Raw genomic sequence first — 20,904 nt, forward strand, 5'->3', positions numbered from 1 at the left:
CAAGTTTTTGACACCTTGCTAGGCGACTGGTGGTACTCAGATGTTGCCATATCCTAAAAGTGGTACAATGGGTGAAAAGGTTGAAAAGCCCTGGCCTAAAACAGGGGTACCCAAACCCTGGTCCATGGATCAGTACCGGGCTGTGGCATGCCAACAACAGCTCCACACAAACAAACAAAGCCCCATCAGTGAGATGCAGGCAGCACACAAAACCACACACCCTGCTGTCTGCGGAAAATCCTCTCTCCACGGAAGTGGTCCCTGGTGCCCAAAAGGTTGGGGACCTCTGATCCAAAGACGGGGGAGAAATCTTCTTAACCATTTAGAGATTTTTAGACTGCAGAGATGCAGTTTTCACAGAGCGAAGACTGTTTTGTTATCACTTGTTAAGGTTTACTTTTAATTATACATTTACAATGTTACATATTAATCAGAGTTCTCTGGATGAATTTATATACTAGTAAAACTCTTGTCGTGACCTTAACTGGGTGAAACGTTGCATCATAAGGCAATGATTTTTGAACCAAGGTATCCCAAGTGGGTTAACTGACAGAATCTGTCCAAAATACAGGAGAGATTAATCTAGAATGAAATGTGAGGAAGTAGTAGATGGTTTGGTGCTGCTGGATGCTGCTGTTGCTGCTGCTGCTGCTGTGCTCATGTGATTTTCATTTTCATCATTTTGCAACAGTTTCCCAGCCACTCTTGCAATCCCTTGCTCCCTCCCTACCCAGGCACAGTTACTTGCCTGCCTGCTTGGAAGGGAGGGAAGGTAAAGGAATGAGAGAGGAAGGAAGGAAGGAAGGAAGGAAGGAAGGAAGGAAGGAAGGAAGGAAGGAAGGAAGGAAGGAAGGAGGAGAAATTGAAGGGAAGAGAAGGGGAAAAGAAGGGAATGGAAGGGGTGAGAGAGGAAGAAAGGAGGAAGGAGAAATTGAGGAAAGGAGAGGGAAGAGAAAGGAAGGGGTGAGAGAGGAAGGAAGGAGGAAAAGGAAATTGAGGAAGAGGAAAGGGAAGGGAACAAGGAAGAAGGAGGAAGGAAATAGAGAGTGAGAGGGAGGGAGGAGGGAAGAAAGGAGACAAAAGAAGTAGGAAAAAGGAAGGGAGAGAAGAATGGTGGAAAGAAGGAGGAAGGAAGAGAGGAAGGAAGAAAGAAAAAATAAAAAGGAGGAAGAAAGGGAAGGAGGGATGGAGGGAGGGAGGAAGGAAGAAAGGAAGGAAGGAAGGAAAAAACCCCATGTAATTATTGATAACCATTTTTATGAATAGTTTCCAATTTTGATTAATTTTCTTTCGTGTTATGCAAAAGAATACCCCTGCCCTTCTTTCATTATCTTATTCTTTTTCCCATCCTCTTTTCAAATCCCCAGTGTCCCAATCCAGAAATCCTCAATTTGATTCTTCCTTCTTTCAACCGAAAATGTCAGCTTTCCAATCTTTCAAAAACAATCTTTGTCATTTTTTTTCCTATGACCAGATGGGTCAGCTTCATCATCTCTTCAAACTCAATTAATTTTAATATCCCAATCTTCCACTGTAGGTATTTCATTGCTTTACCAACTTTTTGCATATACTTGTCCCACTTAAAACAGTCCCTGGTGTGTGGTGGATTGTAGTCTGGATTCCCAGGAGAGAAAAGCTGCATCCCGGAGAACCGAGAGACAGCAAAGTTTAGATACAGGAAGTCCTCGACTTACGACTGGGAGCAGAATTTCCACTGCTAAGCAAGATGGTTGTTCAGTGAATTGCACCTGATTTTACGACCTTTCCTCTCACCGTTGTTAAGCAAATTACTGCAGTTAAGTTTTCTGCCCCATTTTTATGAACGTTTTTTGCCACAGTTCATAAGTGAACCATTGCAGTTGTTAAGAGGATCATTCGGGCATTAAGTGAGTCTGGCTTCCTCCATTGACTTTGCTTCTTAGAAGCCAGCTGGGAAGGTCACAAAAGGTGATCACGTGACCCCAGGATGCTGCAACTGATATAAATACATGCCAGTTGCCAAGCATCCCAATTCTGATTATGTGCTCGTGGGAATGCTGCAATGGTTGTAAGCGTGAGAACTGGCCATAAGTCACCCTTTTTCAGTGCCTTTATAACTTTGAATGGTTGTAAGTCTAGGAATATCTGTAGCCCCTAAAAATGAATATAAGGCCCGGTCTTATTTTCAGCGAAATACCGTATTTCCCTGAAAATAAGACCAGGTCTTATGTTATTTTTTGCTCCAAAAGAGGCATTTGGGCTTATTTTCCAGTTAGGTCTTATTTTGGGGGAAATACGGTACTAAATGCGTCCATCTGGCTGACGATCTTCACTGGAGCTTATTTTGGGGGTGGGGCTTATATTACGAGCATCCTGAAAAATCACGCTGGGCCTTATGCTGGCTCAGGAATTCTGGGAGTTGAAGTCCACGAGTTATGAGGGGCCCATAGTTCCCCCATACTGGCTCAGGAATTCTGGGAGTTGAAGTCCATGAGTCAGCTTGCCTACCCCTGGGCTAGGTTGTGTTCGTAAGTTGAGGACTGCCTGCATTTGCAATTTAAAAGCTTTTCTAACTTCTCCCCAATGGAAGGAGATAAAAATTACAATTCCAGGAAAATCCGTGCCCTATGATGAAATGCTCGTTGAAGCAAAGAGAAAAGCAGAGAATGCATCTGGAGATACGTTTGGGAGGCTTGTAAACAGGACCTTAATTAGTGCTGCTTGTTCTTTATTTATTCAGAGGCTTCGGAGAGTAGAAACAATTTGGAGTGTTTACTCAAGCGCGTGCATCCAGCTGTCCTTACTCAAAGAGTATGAGAAATCGCTCTGAAATGGCTTACCCCAAGAAACAGGCCCAGCATGATTAGCAATAACAATAAAAAAGTTGGATGGGACCGTTGAGGTCTTCTAGTCCAACCCCCTGCTCAGGCAGGAAACCCTATGCCATTTCGGACAAATGGCTGTCCATTCTCTTCTTAAAAACCTCCAGTGTTGGAGCATTCACAGCTTCTGGAGGCAGGTAGTTCCACTGGTTAATTGTTCTAACTGTCAGGAAGTTTCTCCTTAGTTCTAGGTTGCTTCTCTCCTTGGTTAGTTTCCATCCGTTGCTTCTTGTCCTGCCTTCAGGCGCTTTGGAGAATAGCTTGACTCCCTCTTTTTTGGGGCAGCCCCTGAGATACTGGAACTATGCTATCATGTCATCCCTGGTCCTTCTCTTCATTAGACTAGACATTAAACTAGACATGATTGTTTAATCCAATGCTCTTTAGATCGAAAATGTAAGAAAATACACATGGTGTGTTGGTTAAGATGCTGGACTAGAAACCAGGAGTTTGTGAGTTCTAGTCCCATTTTAGGCATGAAAGCTGGCTGGGAAACTTGGGCCAATTACCAGGAGAATATGAGTTCTAGTTCCTGCCTAAGGCAAGAAAACTAGCTGGGTGACTTTGTGCCCATCACCAGGAGACAGTGATTTCTAGTTCTGCCTTAGGCATGAAAGCTGGCTGAGTGACCTTGGGCAATCACTAGGAGATGTGAGTTCTAGCTCCCAGTATTCCCCAGCCAGCCAACAGGGATTAACACAATCAAACAGAAAATATTCTAGTCAAACAACTACCAAGAAATCCCCATCCTCATCAACATTGGCAATGCAAGCTAGTATATAGAAAGAGAGACCAACCCCCCCCCACTCCCTTTTGTCCTGTTGATGTTACCTAGTTGGGTCATGAAACGTCTGCCCAGAAAACAACCAAGCTCAGAGAGCACCAAGGACCCCACAGTCTTCTTCTTCTTCTTCCTCTTCTTCTTCTTCTTCTTCTTCTTCTTCTTCTTCTTCTTCTTCTTCTTCTTCTTCTTCTTCTTCTTCTTCTTCTTCTTCTTCTTCTTCTTCTTCTTCTTCTTCTTCTGCTTCTTCTTCGTCTTCTTCTTCTTCTTCTTCTTCTTCTTCTTCTTCTTCTTCTTCTTCTTCTTCTTCTTCTTCTTCTTCTTCTTCTTCTTCTTCTTCATTTTCTTTCTTTCTTCTTCTTCTTCTTCCTTTTCTTTCTTTCTTTCTTCTTCTTCTTCTTCCTTTTCTTTCTTTCCTTCTTCTTCTTCTTCTTCTTCTTCTTCTTCTTCTTCTTCTTCTTCTTCTTCTTCTTCTTCTTCTTATTCTTCTTCTTCTTCTTCTTCTTCTTCTTCTTCCTCTTCTTCTTCTTCTTCTTCTTCTTCTTCTTCTTCTTCTTCTTCTTCTTCTTCTTCTTCTTCTTCTTCTTCTTCTTCTTCTTCCTCCTCCTCCTCTTCTAGCCCTGATGGTGTTACCTAGTTGAGTAATGAAATGTCTGCAAGAAAACAACCAAACTCAGAGAGCACCAAGGACCCCATGGTCCTCCTCCTCCTTCCCCTCCTCCTCCTCCCCCTTCTAGCACTGATGATGTTACCTAGTTGGGTAATGAAACATCTGCAAGCAAACCACCAAGCTCAGAAAAGATGAAGGATTCCAAAGTGACTATAGATCGGTCCTCCTCAACCTCTGAAAGCTGCCAATGTGTGGGCTTTATCTCCCAGAATTCCCCTGCCAGCATGCTGGGGAAGAGCATTTTGGTAGCTGAAATCTTTAAGTTGCCAAGATTGAGTAACGCTGATGTAGCCTAATACAAGGTGTGCATGTATTTATGTACTTACTTTTAAAAATATACTGCCGATGTCCAAATGGACTCATGACAGCGAGCAATAATCGGAGAGACAGACTGCAGTGATATACTTGTAGAACAAAATAAATCGTCTTTAAAATTGTCACGCTGTGTTATAAATTGCTGTGACATCTCAAGTGTGTGATTTAATGACAGGCTTTAAAGGAAAAGCTGTTTTGAACAGCTCTCTGCTTTTAAGGTGTTTCTAAAATTCAGTACTTATATGGATTTCTGACTGTGGATCAGTCGCCAGGAGACGGTGAATTCTAGTGCCGCTGTACGCATGAAAGCCGGCTGGGAGACTTTGGGCCAGCCCCCCTCTTTCAGTCCAACCCACCTCACAAGGTTGTTGTGCTGGGGAAAACAGAAGGAATATTGTGTGTGTTGGCTCATCTGACGCTAAGCAAAATCAAGGCATGGTAGCCGTTTGTCAAGTGAGATCACCTTGCTTAACGACCCTCAACCCCTGCTCCTCCTTATGCGGTTGTTAAATGAGTCTGTTGGTTGCTAAAAGGAGCATGGGGTGCTTAATGGGTGGGGGGATCCCCTACATTCGATTCCCACAGACCTTCCCCCCCACCTGATCTCCACAGACTTTCCCTTCACCAGATCCCCACAAGCCTTTTCACGCACCCAATCTCCACAGGCCTTTTACCCCATCTGATCCCCATAGGACTTTTTCCCCCACCTGATCCCACAGACCTTCCACCCCCATTGGATCACCACAGACCTTTCCCCCAATCCCTCAGTTCTTCCACCCCACCCAGATCCCCACAGGTCTTGCCTTCCACCTGATCCCCACAGGCTTCCCCCTTCCACTGGATCCCCATAGGCTTCCCCCCACCAGATCCCCCACTGGGCTTTCCCTCACAGGAACCCTGAAGGCCTTTCCCTCCCTACTTGATCCCCACAGGACTTCCCCCCCCCATCCGATTTCCGCCAGCGGATCTCTGCAAGCCAAAAAAAAAAAAAAAAAAAAAGCCAAATTTTTGCTGCATTGGCATTTTTCAGCCCAGTGCTTTGCAGAATCCCAGCACAATGAAGCTCTTCTGAAGCTGCCAATCTCCATCATTGCAGATCCATTCAGAAAATCTCCCCCCCCCCGAAATCCCTGAGCCCCCAGTCATTAGTGTAATATCTTAATTGCCACGCAGCTCCTTTCAGAATTGGACAAACGATGCAAAACTAATTGCAGTTTGAATGTTAAATTGACACTGTCTCTTCTCGGGGTCTCCTAAGGGTTCTCTTGCAGACAGTTGGCTTTGCTGCTTGAAAAAAGTTCCACTTTTTTTTTTAAGCCTTCCTTCCTTTCTTCCTTCCTGGGGGTTGACAGGCAGTGGCATCTTAGAAATCATGACATCATCCCACAACGGATGTGAGGAGAGTTAATTTCTGGAGGGATGATGTCACAATGTAAATGACATTATTTGGGCCTCCCTCCCTTCCTTTCTTCCTCTTTCCTTCTTCTTTCCTTCTTCCCTCTATCTTCTTTTCCTTCCTTCCTTCTTTCCTTACTTCTCCTTCCCCCTTCCCCCTTCCTTCTTCTTTCCTTCCTTCTATCTTCTTTTCCTTCCTTCTTTTCTTACTTCCTTCCTTTCCTTCCTCTTTTCTTCTTCTTTCCTTCTTCCCTCTATCTTCTTTTCCCTTCCTTCTTTCTTCACTTCCCCTTCCCCCTTCCTTCCTTCTTCTTTCCTTCCTTCTATCTTCTTTTCCTTCCTTCTTTCCTCACTTCCTTCCTTCCTTCCTTTCCTTCCTCTTTTCTTCTTCTTTCCTTCTTCCCTCTATTTTCTTTTCCTTCCTTCCTTCTTTCCTCACTTCTCCTTCCCCCTTCCTTCCTTCCTTCCTTCCTTCTTCTTTCCTTCCTTCCTTCTATCTTCTTTTCCTTCCTTCTTTCCTCCCTTCCTTCCTTTCCTTCCTCTTTTCTTCTTCTTTCCTTCTTCCTTCTATTTTCTTTTCTTTCCTTCCTTCTTTCCTCACTTCCCCCTTCCTTCCTTCCTTTCCTTCCTTCCTTCCTTCCTTCCTTCCTTCCTTCCTTTTTCCTTCTTTCCTTTATCTTATTTTCCTTCCTTCCTTCCTTTCCTTCCTTTCCTTCCTTCCTTCCTTCCTCACTTCCCCCTTTCTTCCTTCCTTTCTTCCTTCCTTCCCCCTTAATACAAGGCAGTGAACAAAGTCTATTGGTGGAAAATCAGAAAATGAACATTATCTCTAGGTGGGTAACACAAGGGGTAATATGTAATCTGAGCTGATCTCAAAACAACTAGGAAGAGTTGAACCTGGTTAGTAGGTGGATGGAAAACTGTGGACTGTTGGCTAAATACATCTAGAAACATCTACAGGCTCACAAAAAAAGCATTCTCAAAAAATAGACAATGGAAATGAATATTTCATGAACGGTTACAAGAATGCTTGACTATATTTTGAAGTCCTTCAAAGATAACTTTCTTTCTCTCTTAATAGGCAGAAATTAAACAATCATCAGAAGTAATAACAATTTGTAAAAGAACAGAACAACAAAGTTGGAACGATAACTGTAACCTTCCAAAAATATAACTGTAAAAGGCAGACAAGCAATAAAAATTAAAATAAGCAAGAAAATGGTAAGAGAACACCTGTCTGACCTTGATAAATATAAATCACCAGGACCTTATGGATTATACATCCTGGAGTTCTGAAGGAGCTGGCAGATGTCATCTCAGAACTATTGCATCACATCTTTCAAAAATCCTGGAACTAAGGATTGGAAAAATGCTGATGCAGTTCCCATCTTCAAAAAAGAAAAATGTACAGGAAACTACAGCCCAATTAGCATTAGATCAATACCTGGGAAGATACTGGAAAAAAAAAAATCAGATCTGCGAACATCTAGAAACAAATAAAGCCATAATGAAAAGCCAGCACGGGTTTGTTAAACACAGTTCATGCCAAACCAATCTTATTTCATTCTTTGACAAAGTGACTAAATTAGTAGACTAGCAAATGCTATAAACATAGTATACTTAGATTTCAGCAAGGCATTTGACAAAGCAGATTATACAACAGTGGTGGTGAACCTATGGCATGCGTGCCAGAGGTGACACTCAGAGCCTTCTCTGTTGGCACGCGCGCCGCCAGCAGCAGGTCCATCAGGTCACCCCACTGCCCAGAGCAGGAGCCCCTCCCAGAACAAAGGAAGGCAAAGTAGCCAACTAGCAAGCTTGAGTAGAGGTGGTAGAGCAGAGGTCAACAACCATTGTCGATTGGTGGACTGGAAGAAAAGGGAGGGGGAAGCATTTTACATGTGTGCAGGCACACACAGGTCCGCGAGCTCACACGCGCTGCAAATGGGGTGGGGCTAGTGCCTGCGTGATACTCACTAGCTCTGCCCTGTTCTTGCGTGATGCAGTGCCTTGTATCTGCACGCCATGGTGCGGTGGTAGCTGTTTTTGCGCCTTGCAGCACAATGGCCCATTTTTATGCCCCCGGTTTTGCGTGCCAGAGGCGGCACTCAGACGTGCCTCCCTGCCCCCCCTGAGGGTACCACAATGCTGATGTGGCTCTGGCACTTTGTGATAAATAAGTGGGTTTGGGGTTGTGGTTTGGGCACTCGGTCTCTAAAAGGTTCGCCATCACTGCTAAACAATCTAGAAAAATGTGGGATTGACAGCATCAGCACCAGATGGATTTGTAGCTAGCTGACAAACCGTACTCAATGAGTAGTCTTCAATGGTACTACATCTACGTGGAGGGAAGTAAGGAGTGGGGTGCCACAAGGTTCCGTCTTAGGCTTAACACTCTTCAGTATCTTCAACTATGACTTAGATGAGGGAATTGAAGGGGAACTCATCAAATTTGCAGATGACACTAAACTGGCAGGATTAGCCAACATCCCAGGGGACAAACTCCGGATCCAAAAAGATCTTGACAGACTTGAACAATGAGCCCTATCCAACAAAATGAATTTTCATGTGGAGGAAAGCAAGGTTTTTCATTTAGGCAGGAAAAACCAAAGGTACAAGTACAAATTAGGTGAAACCTGGCTCAAAAACAGTAATTGTGAGAGGGACCTTGGAGTCCTAGTGGACGATCACTTAAACATGAGCCAGTAGCATGTGGCAGATGACAAAAAAGCTAATACAATTCTTGGCATAGAATAGGATAGGACAGGACAGCAGAACAGAATTAGAATAGAATAGAATAGAATAGAAATACAATAGAAATAGGAATAGAATAGAATAGAATAGAAATACAATAAAAATAGGAATAGAATAGAGAATAGAATAGAATAGAACAGAACAGAATAGAAATAGAAATAGAAATAGAAATACGAATAGAATAGAATAGAAATACAATAGAAATGGGAACAGAACAGAACAGAACAGAATAGAATAGAACAGAATAGAATAGAAATAGAAATACGAATAGACTAGAATAGAAATAGGAAGAGAAATAGAATAGAATAGAATAGAATAGAATAGAATAGAAATACAATAGAAATACAATAGAAATAGGAAAAGAATACACTAGAATAGAATAGAATAGAATATAGAATATAGAATATAGAATATAGAATAGAATAGAATAGAATAGAAATACAATACAAATAGGAATAGAATAGAATAGAATAGAAATACAATAAAAATAGGAATAGAATAGAAATACAATAAAAATAGGAATAGAATAGAGAATAGAATAGAATAGAATAGAATAGAATAGAATAGAATAGAACAGAACAGAATAGAAATAGAAATAGAAATACGAATAGAATAGAAATACAATAGAAATGGGAATAGAACAGAACAGAACAGAATAGAATAGAAATAGAAATACGAATAGACTAGAATAGAAATAGGAAGAGAAATAGAAATAGAATAGAATAGAATAGAATAGATATTGGAATATAGAATAGACTAAACTAGAATAGAAATAGAAATAAAATAGTTGGAAGGGACCTTAGAGTTCTTCAAATCCAATCGGACCCTATAACCCAGTGGTTCTCGACCTTTTTAATGCTGCAACCCCCAACCGGTTGTAAGTCGAGGACTAAACTGGTCGTAAGTCGAGGACTAAACTGGTCGTAAGTCGAGGACTACCCAACCGATCGTAAGTTGAGGACTTTCCCTGCCCAGGAGCACTGTGCATGCGTGGTGCCGCCCCCTGCGCCAGCCGAGGCGTAGCTGGCAAGCGGCAGAGACGGAGCAGGCCAACCACCGGGTGGGCCACCAGCTGGCCCAGCCCAAGGGAGGTAAGGCACCCGCCAGAAAAGGGGAAAAAAATGGCGGACAGCCTTGCTTAGCGACCCCCGTGAAATGGTCGATCGACCCCAAATGGGGATGGGTTGAAGGTTAAATAGCTCAGATAAGTAGAAATAGTTTCATTGTATATAATATTATGTTTTATTTTGGAGAGAGGAATTGCTCGGGCATTTCCCCTGGACTGCATCCGGAGTGAGAAGATAGGAGGCAGGGGAGAAGCAAGTAGGAAGGTTGAGGAGAAGGAGGAGAGGGGGAGAGTGAGGAAGAAGAGGGAAAGAAGGAAGTGAGAGAAGAGGTTAGAGGGTGGATGCGGTTTGGGGGGAAATGGGTGAGCAATACCGAAAGTTATGTGTATAAATTTATTTTACTCTTTATCTGAAGTATTTTTTATGATGTAATGTAAAATTGAAAATAAATTTTTTTTTTACCAAAAAAAAAAAAAACCTCCAGTGATGGAGCACCCACAACTTCTGAAGGCAAGACATTCCATTCACTATAGGTAACCCTTGACTTACAACAGTTCATTTAGTGACGTTCGAAGTAACAAAGGCACTGAAAAAAAAGTGACTTATGACCATTGCTCACACTTAAACAACCGCTGCGGCATCCCCATGGTGACATGATCAAAATTCACGCGCTTGGGCAACTGACTCATATTTATGACGGTTGCAGTGTCCAGGGGGGGGTCATGTGATCCCCCTTTGCTTCCTTCTGACAAATGTCTCACTTAGCAACAGAACTTTTGGGCTCTAATGTGAGTTGAGGACTAGCTGTAATTGTTCTCACTGTCAGCAAGTTTCTCCTTAGTTCCAGGTTGCTTCTCTCCTTGATAAGTTTCCACCCGTTGCTTCTTGTCCTGCCTTCAGGCGCTTTGGAGAACAGCTTGACCCCCCTCTTCTCTGTGGCAGATATTGTTTAATTGGAAAGCCAGAGAAAAATGCACCGTATAAGGTTTTCTTGAGAGAGTAATTCTTTCCCCCATTAGCTAGGACACCTAGTCACCCTGTTAAGGTTATTTATTCACAGGGTAAATCCATCCAAGGTTATTGATCCGTGCCCTTTACTACAGCTTGTATGAAAGCTATAAATGGAATAAAATGATTTACCTGTATTTCTCCCTCCAAGTCTCTTTCCGCCTTCAGAACAATGGAAGATTTTATTCTTTGCCATCCAACAGAGTGCTCGGAAAGACATTATATGAAGGGTTTGTCTGAACAAAACACAATGGAGTGCAACAGCAGGGCATAAACTGGCAAAAGAAAAGACTGTGTAAGGACCCACCCCACTTTGCATCTTAAGAAGACAGAACTCTTGGAATATTTCTTCCAACAGGTATCCTTTATTACAGTGGTTCTCAACCTTTTTAATGCCGCGACCCCCTAACCAGTCGTAAGTCGAGGACTACTCAACTGGTCGTAAGTTGAGGACTACTCAACTGCTGCAGCACCGTTTGCAGAATGGGACTTTTGGCGGGCTTAGCAGGGCAGAGATAGCCTGGACAATTCCTATTGGCTTTTGAAATCCAATAGAATGAGATTCTATTCAAGAGAGTCTATTCTATTGGCTTTCAAGTCACGAGTGGCGCAGCAGTTAGAGTGCAGTACTGCAGGCCACTTTAGCTGACTGTGTTCAGCAGGTCAGCGGTTCAAATCTCACCGGCTCAAGGTTGACTCAGCCTTCCATCCTTCAGGGGTAGGTAAAATGAGGACCCAGATTGTTGGGGGCAATGTAAATATATATATATACATTGCTTACTGGTGTACACCGCTTAGAGAGTGCTTGCACTTAAAGCGGTATATAAGTCTCATAAATAAATAAATAAATAAATAAATAAATAAATTTTTCCACACTTATGACCGTTGCTACATTGCCACAGTCACATGATCAACTGTCAGACACTTGGCAACTGGTTCATATTTATGATGATTGCAGGGTCATGTGATCCCCTTTTTGGCAGCCTTCCCACGACCAAAGTCAATGGGGAAGCCAGATTCGCTTAACAACCGTGTGACTAATTTAACAACCAAATTGATTCACTTAACATCTGTGGCTGTAAAATGGGGCAAAACTCACTTAAGAAATATCTCCCTTAACAACCTAAACTTTGGGCTCAATTGTGGCCATAAGCTGACTTCTACAGGTAGCCCTCGACTTACGACCACAATTGAGCCCAACATTTCTGTCATTAAGTGAGACATTAAGTGAGTTTTGCCCCATTTTGCAATCTTTCTTGCCACATTTGTTAAGTCAATCACTATAATTGGTAGGTTAATAACCCGGTTATTAAGTGAATCTGGCTTCCCCATTGACTTTGCTTGTCAGAAGGTCGCAAAAGGTGATCACGTGACCCTGGGACAGAGCAACGGTCATAAGTATGAGTCAGTTGCCAAGCGTCTGAATTTTGATCACGTGACCATGAGGATGCTGCAAAGGTTGTAACGGTGAAAAACAGTCATAAGTCACTTTTTTCAGTGCCGTTGCAACTTAGGTCACTAAATGAACTGTTATAAGTCAAGGACTATCTGTATTTAATCTTTTTTTTTTTTTAAACCAGTAATAACTTTCATGAAGAACCTCAGCATCAAGAGGGGAATAGTGATATATAAAGTGAGGGAAAGAAACCTAGACACAGGTTTGTCCTCGAATTATGACCGTAATGGAGTTGTCATGGTCATAAAGGGGTCATCACATGGCTGGCCTGATTTTATGACCTCCTTTTGTGATGATTGTTAAGTGAGCTAGCTGAAAGCTGGAAGTAAACCTCAGTTTTCAGCAAAAAAATTAAATTGTGATCATGTGACTGCAGGACACTACAAACGGACATAAATTCAGACCATTTGCTGAGTCACTGAAATGTGGTCATGTGACCAGAAGGGGCGGTGCCTGTTGGAAATTCAGAAATAACTTTCAGGGGAATCTGTTGTAAGTTCGAATGGTTGCTAAGCAACCGGTCATAAGTCAAGGACTATCTAGATACTATGTTCTAGAAATAAAAACAAACAGGACCAGAAAAAATAAATTAGCAGAAAAAGAGAGGTAGTATAATAACTATTAATAGAAATACAGGTAGTCCTCGAATTATAACAGTTCATTTAGTGACTGTTCGAAGTTACAACGGCATTGAAAAAAGTGACTTATGACCAATTTTCCACATTTAATGACCATTGCAGCATCCCCATGGTCACATGATCTAAATTCAGACACCTGACAACTGACTCATACTTATGATGGTCACAGAGTCCCAGGGTTGTGTGATCCCTTTTTGTGACCTTTTGACAAGCAAAGTCAATGGGGAAGCCAGATTCACTTAACAACCGTGTGACTAACTTATTACTGCAAGTGATTCACTTAACAACTGTGGCAAAGAAAGGTCGTAAATTGGAGCAAAATTCACTTAACAAATGTCTTTTAACAACAGAAAATTTGGGCTTAATTGTGGTCGTAAATCAAGGGTAATAAAAGTAATTAATTTCTTAAGTTTATAATCAAAGGTGAACTGTACAAAGTTGTGTTACTTCATCTTCTTATTGTAAGAGTGCTGAGATTTGAAAGATAAATAACAGACTTATAACTTTTCTCTATCCATAACATCAAGAAGATAATTTTCTTCCCATTTACAATAAATTATCCTCTTCAATGTGCTCGGAGTTTGACAAAGCTGAAGTTCTACATAACATGATAAATGTCATATTTTAGAAATAGAGTTCAACGTGACATTAAGGTCTTTATCTGTAATCTTCTTTATCCAAAATTATAATTCTGCTGTTTTGTAACTGAAACAAGGGCTAAGTCAAACAGAGTCTGATCCTGTGAGTTTTTGTTTCTTCTTCTTCTTCTTGTGCTGTTATCCGACGTTGGTGATTATGTTGGTGATCCTGTTTTAGTGCCAACACACACACACACACACACACACACACACACAAACACACACACAACCATAGTCACCCTTACAGAATTTTTTTTAAACATATTCTTGATATGTTAATAAACATGAAACATTTTTCCCCCCTGATGTTGGGATATATTACATTTTTTAACACCAAGATCCATGGATTTCCCCAAAATTGGATATAGTTATTCCTTGATTTACAACTTCGATTGATCCAAAAATTTCTGTTGCTAAGCAAGACAGTTAACTGAGTTTTGCTCCATTTTATGACCTTTCTTGCTACAGTTGTTAAGGGAATAACTGCAGTTGTAAAGTTGTTAAAGAGAATCTGACTTGCCCCCATTGACTTTGTTGGTCAGGCGGTCGCAAAAGAGAATCACATGACCCTGGGACTCGTTGTAAATATGAGTCAGTTGCCAAGTGTCCGAATTTTGATCACGTGACCATGGAGATGCTGCAATGGTCGTAAGTGTGAAAAACGGTCACAAGCCACTTTTTCCAGGGCTGTTGTGACTTTGAATGGTCACTAAACGAGCAGTCGTAAGTTGCGGACTGCCTGTATTGATTCCACAGTCCAGATATACAGGTATTCCCCTACATCAGACCCCAATTGGGACAGGAACTTCCATTTCTATATGATGTGGTCATTAAATGAGTCGTGCCCAATTTTGCAATTTTGATTGTTCAGTGAATCGTCACGGTTCAGTTTCTTTCATTGACTTTGCTTGTCAGAAGCCAGCTAAGAAGGATGCAAAGGTGCCATCGTGTGACACTGCAACGGTCATAATGTGTGACTGTGATGTTATACAAGTAATCCTCAAATTACAATCGTTTGTTAGTGACCGTTCGAAGTTACAATGGCAGAGAAAAAAATGACATGACCATTTTTCACACTTACGACCTTTAAAATATCCCCTGATCACGTGATCAAACATCAGATGCTTGGCAACTGGTTCATACTTACGACCGTTGCTGTTTCCCACGATCACGTGATCCCCTTTTGCGATCTTCCGACAAGCAAAGTCAATGGGGGAAGCCAGATTCACTTACCAGCTTATAGACTGCAGTGATTCACTTAACAACTGTGGCAAAGAGAGGTCGTAAAATGGGGCAACACTCACTTAACAAATGTCTCCCTGAACAACGGAAATTTGGGGCTCAATTGTGGTCATAAGTCGAGGGCTACCTGTAACTGGTCATAAGTCACTTTTCAAATGGCTGCTAACCGAATGGCTGTAAGTTGAGAATTATCTGCCTCTGGACCCCAAAACTTGTCACTGTTTCGGATGTGTTACAACCTGATGCTGCAACGCAGGCACCCACCCCAAAGTGAAATGTTCATAAAAGTCCTTGCTTCAGGAAAAAGATTGATGTTTTAATGAAAGCATATTGATGTCACCGAAAATCTGGTAGGCTGAAAACATTGTGATCATAAATCAGCCTCTGTTTGATCAAAGATATTAAAGGAGATTTAGCTGGCTATAAAAATGTTCTTTTAGCTTATTTAGCTCTGTAAAGTATTTAAGAGAGATTAACCCTGGAAACCATCTTACAGAGATAGCCCTTGACTCATGAAAACAATCCAGCCCAAAATTTCACTGAGACATTTGTTAAAATGTGCTCCATTTTACAGCCACGGTTGTTAAGTGAATCACTGTCACTGTTAGTAATACGGTCATTAAGTGAATCTGGAAGGGAATCTGCAACGGTTAACTTAGTAACACGGTTGTTAAATGAATCTGGTTTCCCCTTTGACTCTGTTTGTAAGAGGGTCACCAAAGAGGATCATATGACCCCAGGACCTTACAATCGTCATAAGTATGAGTCAGTTGCCAATTTGGATCACGGTCGTAAGTGTGAAAAATGGCCATAAGTCCCTTTCTTAAGGGCCGTTTTAACTTTGAAAAAAGAACTGTTGTAAGTCAAGGACTATTTGTCTGGCAATATAAATAGTTGTACAATATAAATAGTTGAACTGTTGTAAGTCAAGGACTATTTGTATGGCAATATAATAAAACAAGTTTTGAAAAGGGAATGCTAAATTGAAGAAACTGGATAAACAAACCGCAGCTGTGGCAGTAAAGGTTCTCAGCCAACCACTCAGTTCTTCCAAATATGTTGCTGGAAAAAGAATAATTCTATAATGCTCATCAGAAAGAAAACATTAAAACATTCACCATTTTGTTTATTTATAGGGAGGAAAAAAAGCCCAGTGTCTTTCTTTGGGCTGTTGCTTTTGAGCAAGGATCTGATTTTAAGATATATATATATATTATGAATGATCCAGTTTATAGCAGGGAATCTGGGTGGAACCGGACATCAAACTCCTTGCTAGGGGAAATGGTCATCTATTGTGCCATTTTAAGATTTTGCAATATAGATAGTCCTCAACTTACAACAGTTTGTTTAGTGACCATTCAAAGTTACAATGGGGCTGAAAAAAGTGACCATTTTTCACACTTAGGACCGTGGCAACATCCCTGCGGTCACCTGATCAAAATTTGGGATGCTTGGCAATTGATTCGTATTTATGACCGTTGCAGTGTCCCGGGTTACGTGATCTCCTTTGCTTCTGACAAGCAAAGTCAGTGGGGAAAGCAGGTTCATTTAACAAGCATGCTATTAACTTAACAACTGCAGGAATTCACTTAACAGCTGTGGCAAGAAAGGTTGTAAAATGAGGCAAGACTTACTAAACAACATAAATTAAAAAAGTGAATTGTCTCTGGGCAATTCTGAAAGTCTTCTTATACTGGCTGGGGAATTCTGGGAGATGAAGTCCACCAATGATGGCTGAGGAATATTGAGAAGTTCATGCATGCCAGGCTGAGGAATTCTGGGAGTTGAAGTCCATACATGCTGACTGGGGGATTCTGGGAGATGAAGTCCACCAATGCTGGCTGAGGAATATTGAGAAGTCCATACATGCTGGCTGAGGAATTATGGGAGTTGAAGTCCATACATGCTGACTAGGGGATTCTTGGAGTTGAAGTTCATATATCTTAAAGCTGATTGAAAAATACTTTAAGGCAGTGGTTCTCAACCTTTTTAATGCCGCGACCCCCAACCGGTCATAAGTTGAGGACTACTCAATTGGTGCAGCACCGTTTGCAGAATGGGACTTTTGGCGGGCTCAGCAGGGCAGAGACAGACTGGACAATTCCTATTGGCTTTGGAAAGCCAATAAAATTAGAGTCTATTCAAGAGAGTCTATTCTATTGGCTTTCAAAAGCCAATAGAATAAAAGGGAGTAGCACAGCTAAGGAAAAGGGGGGAAGAAATGGTGGACTGCGTTGTTTGGCGACCCCTGCGAAATGGTCGTTCGACCCCAAATGGGGTCCCGACCCACAGGTTGAGAACCACTGCTTTAAGGGATGGATAGTTTCCCCAGAGCTACTGCTGTCTCAAATACCTTCAGATACTCTTTTGAAACAAAATTTGACTCAATTTAATTTTTCTGTCTATCACCTCCGAGGTTATTCAGAGGACTCTGTTTTCCTTAAGCCCCCAAGGCTTTCAAGCAGGTGGAATTAATTTGCTGAAAGTTTCATGAACGCCATTACCGCCAAAAAATTTCCCAGCTCCTTCTGTGCCAGATTGCCTTTTTCCTGCTCTGGAGTCAATGCCACGGAGGCTGAACATAATTTTGCAAAAGAAAGAGGTTAAGGGCCAAAGTGCTCCAACGGTCGATTGAATTTCAACATCTCCCTCTGCAGAGAAAAATATATATATAAAAAATTGTTGAGTGGGAAGAAAGAGACTGCGGCAAACAAAAAAAAAATGTTGTTTTTTTGCCAGCCATTCCTACCCACAGGCTTTGGAACAGCAATAACACTAATGAGTGGGTCTATGTCGTGGGACCACACACTGTGACCCACTGGCAAACTGGGTTTTGATAAAGGAGAATATTGCTAGCTCAGGGTTGAAATAAGGTTATTGTCATTTTTTTTTTACTGTGGGCACAACGGCACACATCAAAAAAGAAATTTAGTTGCCCGCTCTCAAAGTGAAACACATACATGACACGCACCTAAACATACTATGAACAACATATGTACAGACCTACATCCCTACATATACGTAGCAAATAAATATTAAATATTGTCCATCTTGAATATATAACGGAAGGAGGAATCTTGAGAGTTCACAAGGTTAACGCTGTATGGAATGGCTGAATCTGGATGTTCTACTTCGGATACCACGAAGCCCCCTCCTCCCAAGAAGGTAACAAGAAGGCAACAAGAAGGTAACAATGAGCCGAGGTGGCACAGCAGTTAGAGTGCAGTACTGCAGGCCCCTTTAGCTGACTGTGTTCAGCAGGTCAGCGGTTCAAATCTCACCGGCTCAAGGTTGACTCAGCCTTCCATCCTTCCGGGTAGGTAAAATGAGGACCCAGATTGTTGGGGGCAATGTATATATATATATATATATATATATATATATATATATATATATATATATATATATATATATACATTGCTTACTGGTGTACACCGCTTAGAGAGTGCTTATAAGAGAGTGCTTAGAGAGCGGTATATAAGTCTCATAAACAAACAAACAAACAAACAAACAAGGAAAACAGGTCGTGAAGAAGATGTGTATGTCCCAGATAATCTTACGGACCCTGCTCAAGCAGCGCTTCTGTACTATGTGCTCAGGGGTCCTTGGTGCTCTCTGAGCTTAGTACTTTTCTTGCAGATGTTTCATGACCCAACTAAGGAACATTATCAGTGCTAGAAGGGGGGGGGGGTTATGGAGAGGAGGAGGAGGAAGAGGAGGAGGAGGAGGAGGGGAAGGAGGAGGACTGGGGGTCCTTGGTACTCTCTGAGCTTGATTGTTTTCTTGCAGACGTTTCATGACCCATCTAGGCAACCCCATAAGTGTCAGAAGGGAGCACTGTGGGGCTCCTTGGTGGTTTCTGAGCATGATTGTTTTCTTGCAGACGTTTTATAACCCAATTAAGTAACATCATCAGAGTTAGAAAGGAATAGGGTTTGTAGAGAGGAGGAGGAGGAGGAGGAGGAGGAGGAGGAGGAGGAGGCGGTGGACTGTGGGGTCCTTGATGGTGTTCTCTGAGATTGGTTGTTTTCTCGCAGATTTCCTGACTCAACTAGGGAACATCATCACTGCTAGAAGGGAAGAGGAGGAGGAGGAGGAAGACGAGGAGGAGGAGGAGGAGGAGAAGGAGGAGGAGGAAAAGGAGGAGGAAAAGGAGGAGGAAAAGGAAGAGGAAAAGGAGAAGGATAGGGGGTCCTTAGTGCTCTCTGAGCTGGGTAGTTTTCTTGCAGGCATTTCATGACTTGACTAAGTAACATCATCAGGGCTAGAAGCGTGTGGGGATTATAGAGAAAAGGAGGAGGAGGAGGAGGAGGAGGAGGAGGAGGAGGAGGAGGAGGAGGAGGAGGAGGAGGAGGAGGAGGATGGAAGGGGTCCTTGACGCTCTCTCAGCTTGGTTGTTTTCTTGCAGACGCTTCATGACCCAAATTAGGGGATATCATCAATGCTAGTAGGGTTTGCTCTCTGTTTCCATACAGATAGTCCTCATCTTAAAACAGTTCATTCAGTGACTTTCTGAAGTTACAACAGTACTGAAAAAAGTGACTTACGACCGTTTTTCACACTTACGGCCATTGCAGCATCTCCATGGTCACGTGATCAAAATTCAGATACCTGGCAACTGACTCATATTTATGATGGTCGCAGAATCCCTGGGTCACGTGATCCACGTTTGCGACCTCCTGACCAGCAAAGTCAATGGGGAAGCCAGATTCACAACTGCAGTGATTCACTTAACAACTGTGACAAGAAATGTGTTGTAAAATGTGGCAAAACTCCCTTAACTATTGGTGAGACTAGAACTCACCAGTGCCTGGTGATTGGCTCAAAGTCTCCCAGCTGGCTTTCATGCTTAAGGCAGGATTAGAACTCATGTTCTCCTGCTTTCTAGCCTCGTGCCTTAACCACTAGTCCTGTACAAGTTACACAGCTAGGCGAATTCAAGCATTTTTTTAAAATACTTTTTTATGGAAAGAGTTAAGAGACCAATTTAGGACAACCGATGAGATGACCTGAAGGGATCTTTTGCAATAATCTTCCATGTTTAGTGCTGAAAGCACAGAGCAAATATTTAAGTAATTCTTACCAGCTGGGGAGATAAACGGAAGGGTGGAATTTGTTACAGAAAGTGTATGTGTGCGTTTGTGTAAATAAAGATATAATTTTTAACTTTCCTTTTATTAATAGCCATTGATCCTCTTCTTTGCTCTCGCTATCTTTATGGCTGGGTGATGCCCATTTAAAGAATCAGTTAATGCTTGTGCAATAAATAGAGCTCAAAAAATTAAAATGGCCAGGAAAAGAAAAATATACAGAATTTAGGGGAGTATCACAGGTTGGTGTGTGTGTGTTTGTTAACAGCTGAAAAATGGCAGAAGGGAGGATTATGGCCCATGCATGCCTCTTCGGCACATGTATTTAGTGCACATGAAGAAGAGAATTTCTGACGCTAAGCGAGACAGTCGTTAACTAAGTTGCGTTCCACTTTATAACCTGGATTGCAATTCCAGAACTGCTAGATTTTAGCCCTCCCCAGGAATCTTATTCTAAGGCTTTAAGTACTAAATGTAGTCCTCGAGTTACAGTGATTCATTTAGTGACTGCTCAAACGTGCAACGTCACTGAAAAAGTGACTTATGACTGCTTTTTACACCTAAGACCGTTGCAGGATCCCCATAGTCACATGGTCAAAATTTGGGCATTTGGCAACTGACTTGTACTTATGACAGTTGCAGCATTCCAGGGTGACATGATCCCCTTTTGTGACCTTCTGACAAGCAAAATCAAAGGGGAAGCTGGATTCACTTAACAACCATGTTATTAACTGAACAACTCCAGTGATTTTCTTAATAATTGTGGCAAGAAAGATCTTAAAACGAGGGAAAACGTACGGTCATTACATCCTGCTTGCCGTGTGACAGATGTTCGGTGACAGAACCACGGAGGGAAGTGACCATCTGAATGGGGTCATAAGTGGCCCCAAGTAGGTCTGTAGCAACTTTATGACCACTAAGTAAGCGGACATTTGTACTTGTCGAATGAAACAATTAGCCAACTATTTACAAGTAAGAGAGAAGAAGGA

This window comes from Crotalus tigris, unplaced genomic scaffold (genome assembly GCF_016545835.1).
Source record: "Crotalus tigris isolate CLP2741 ecotype Arizona unplaced genomic scaffold, ASM1654583v1 scf7180000020352.946698, whole genome shotgun sequence".
Classification (NCBI taxonomy): Eukaryota; Metazoa; Chordata; class Lepidosauria; order Squamata; family Viperidae; genus Crotalus; species Crotalus tigris.